Here is a 3,822-nt window from a genome sequence, read left to right as displayed (position 1 = left end):
ACCCATACCGTCGAGTTTTTAACCCGATACTGTACTATCGAGCCAGGTATAGGTCAGCTAGAGTATGCAATTAGGTGTCCCAACTTTGTGAAAATTGTCAAATGCTTCTTGAACAAGACCACTTAGATGTAAAACTATTCTTGAGATGGGTGCATGGGATCATGTAGGTTAATCCAATAGTTGGCCGGCACACAAGGGTCGCTTCCCCCGAACTCTGGTGACTCTATGATCCTGTGGGAGGGTCCGCCAACTAACCTCCCATAAATGAGGTTTAGACTAGAAGACACCTTACTGCCCAATCAAAACTTTATGAAGTAGCACCTCAATCCAAGGCGTTGGACATTCACTGCAAGAGCATAGCAAACTATATAAATATAAGACCTACCAGGATGAGGATGCCATAAGAGCCTATGAGTAGATTGCTTATTGAGTTTTGTTTTTTATACTTACCCTTTTCTTTGTTTTCCCCCTTTTCCTTCTTTTTTTTTTTTTTTTAGGTGTTTGTAGGTTGGAATTGAGGTGGGGAGCATTTGAGAGTTGTTTGGTCACAAGGGGTCATTCTTAAGTGTTAGCTCATCTTCCTATTTTGTGTCTTTTGTATTTCGTTCTATAATTGTATTCCAATGGCAGCGAGTGAGAAAGCTTAGTCACAATCTATTTTCTCTCATTAAGTTTCATGAATTAGAAAACAATAAACCTTCCAATTTATTGTCTAATATATCTAATATAGCAACTTGTTGTTCAATTAAGCTCATTATGATGAGGCTTATCCAATTCATGACTATCATTACCATTCATTTAACTCTCAAATTAAATGGTTGGCTATTTATTGGTTTCACCTTGAACCAACTTATTAACGGTAACAGCCTAGATCCGTCCCTAGCATATATTGCCCTCTTCAGACTTTCTCTCTCATACTTCCCCTCAAGATTTTTAAAACGCGTCTGCTAGGGAGAGGTTTTCACATGATAAAGGGTGTTTCGTTCTCCTCCCCAATCAATATGGGATCTTGCAACTCTTCCTTCAGTCTCAATCGTGGGTGTAATGGACGATCAATCAAACTTAACTCATTCACATACATGACAAAACAAAAAAAATTAGAGGTTTTAATCATCTTACCTACAAAACTACGAAGCCATTGATAGAGTCGATGAAGAAAGAATCCCAACTAATGACGTAACGAAAGCCGAGTTCAATTCTCCTCTTTCAGATTGCGTGTAACTGAGATCTATAAAAAGAGCCTGTATTGCTAGCAGCTTATGCATTCAAACAAGAAAAAGAAGATAAGAGAGAAAAAAAATAATTAGAGTTTAAAAACATAAACGAATGCATTTTTTATTTTACAAAAAAGTAAAACAATATCGCTAAGAGGGGGGGGGGGGGGGGCTTGACCCTCCACCTTGTGGTTAACCGCCACACGCTCTAACCAAACTCAGCTCTATACCTGCTAATCGTTCATTGTATTTTGAATTTATTTATTTAAAATATATTTTTATTCGTTTAGGATTATTAATTCAGGGTCAAAAGGAGGATTGGTAAGCTTCAATGAGACACCGAGATTTGAAGTGAAAGATGATGCTGGGATGACAATTGCAAAACATGGTTCGATAAGAAGAAAAATGAGTAGAGGCAAGTTCATGGTACAAGAATTGGAAGGAAGAACAACAGCTCAGGTGGAGATGGTGGTGAATTTTCGTAATTCGGGTCCACGTAAGTAGAGACCGGGTTGAGGGGCTTGCAAAGTTGATCATTTCTAAGGCATGTCGAGGCAATTTACGACGTATTCGTGCTACATAGGATGTTCTCACCTTCAACATAATATAATAAGGCAGGAGTGTTGAAAATTGTTAGCGTCTAACATTAGCTAATTTAAAGAAAAGATCATGAGTATATTTGAGAAACACTATTTAAAAAAAGAAAGAAAAAAAAAACCAAAAGAAAGTCGGAAGAGCTGATACTCAAAATGAATAAATACCATATCGAGAAGTTTAAGAACCAAAGAGAAGTATGGTTAAAAAATGGTTTAATTGTTTGAGGTTGAGTTGGAAAAATATGACTATAAGATTCTCTAATTTCCTCGCCGACATTGACATCGGTTGCTCCTTCGGCAGTGGTTCTTAGAGCTTAATGCTATGTGTCATAGGATTATTATGTGTATGCATACTATACATCTAGTAATCTCCAAGTATATGGCAGAACAAATCCAGTCATATTATACATTGAATAATTTTAGCATCCATAGTGAAGCACACGTTGTATTGGTGCAAAGTGTTGGATGAAAGTCCCACGTCACCTAATTTAGGGAGTGATCATGAGTTTATTATCGAGGAATACTATCTCCATTGGTTTGAGGCCTTTTGGGGAAGTCCAAAGTAAAACCCGAGAGCTTATGCTCAAAGTGGACAATATCATACCATTGTGGAGAGTCGTGTTCATTCTAACATAGTATCAGAGTCATGCCTTAAACTTAGATATGTCAATAGAATCCTCAAATGTCGAACAAAGGACTCCAAAAGAAAAAGGAGTCGAGGTTCGATTAAGGGGAGGCTTACTTTGTTCGAGGGGAGGTGTTGGATAAAAGTCTCACATCCGCTAATTTAGGGAATGATCATGGGTTTATAATCCAGGAATACTATCTCCATTGGTTTGAGGCCTTTTGGGGAAGCCCAAAGAAAAACCATGAGAGCTTATGCTCAAAGTTGACAATATCATACCATTGTGGAGAGTTGTGTTCATCCAACACAAAGCAGGTCTCGAAGGACAAGCACCCCGACACATGGCCCAAAGCCTATGTGTGTGTCAAACCAGGTTCTTGAACAAATTCTTAGGGCGAGCTACAACCTATCTAACTTCACCTTCTTACCTTGTTCTTGCACAAATTCTTCAAGAATGGATTAAAGCTCTTGTATTATCATATGTATGAGAATTTGGCACCTACACATATGTAATCAAACCCATTGAAAGCACTTTAAGAAATCATATGTTTGGATCTAAATGGGTTTCAAATTGTAAAACCCAAGTTCTTTATGAAAGCAAAAAATTTCAATGGGAGGTTCCAAATGTTGTATAAATACCACGACCAAAATGATGTTGGAGTTTACTGAAATTGTTAACGGCTTACAGATATTTTTATTATTTTAGTTTTTTTTTATATATATTAATTTTGTCGATTTTGTTTATATTATGGTATATGATTCTTATACAAGTCCGACCTTAGCTCAGTTGGTAGAGCGGAGGACTGTAGTGGTTGAAGAATCCCAAAGCCATCCTTAGGTCGCTGGTTCAAATCCGGCAGGTCGGAGTTTTTAAAAGTTTTAATACCTATGTACTATTGATATTAGTTTAAATTTTTAGGTATTTTGTTGAATGATTATATATTGTGAATATAGATAATTAACTATATGTTGGTAACCTTTGAATTGATTCGTTGCATATCATTTGCATGTTTACCAAGGGTTGGGTAGGTAGTAATTATTTTAGGTGATAGCATCACAACTTCCGGTGCAAAGGAGTTTTGAATTTATTGCACAACTAAAAGTTTATATGTGATAACAATTTAAACTTGTAGGTCATAATATCCATGCAAGTATTCCCAACTATTTTTTTTTTTTTTTTTTTAACAAATCAAACAACCTGAATCCAATAAAGGGTTAGGTTGTGAAAATTTTCGGGTTAGGTTGGGTTACCAATCCAACCAACCCAAACTTTTGGGTTGTTCCAAAAAATTCTCTCAACCCGACCCGACCCATGTACACCCGTAACTTGTCTGATCGGTTGGGCTTTATGCCATAAAATCTCGTAGTTAAATATTTTATTTTTAAT

At 36.7% G+C, this 3,822-nt stretch overlaps 1 non-coding gene across 1 annotated transcript; it reads left to right on the top strand.

The window, feature by feature from the left end:
- Nucleotides 1-3,207: 3,207 nt before the first annotated feature.
- On the top strand, nt 3,208-3,301 carry TRNAY-GUA (transfer RNA tyrosine (anticodon GUA)). Its single transcript has 2 exons — nt 3,208-3,244; nt 3,266-3,301. It is a non-coding gene; the product is annotated as a tRNA-Tyr (tRNA).
- The last annotated feature ends 521 nt before the right edge of the window (nt 3,302-3,822 follow it).

Source organism: Cucurbita pepo, chromosome 2, assembly GCF_057944985.1.
Source record: "Cucurbita pepo subsp. pepo isolate OVF chromosome 2, ASM5794498v1, whole genome shotgun sequence".
In the NCBI taxonomy this organism is placed as follows: domain Eukaryota; kingdom Viridiplantae; phylum Streptophyta; class Magnoliopsida; order Cucurbitales; family Cucurbitaceae; genus Cucurbita; species Cucurbita pepo.
Note: the sequence above shows the minus strand (reverse complement) of the source record. Positions and strands in the feature narration are given on the sequence as shown.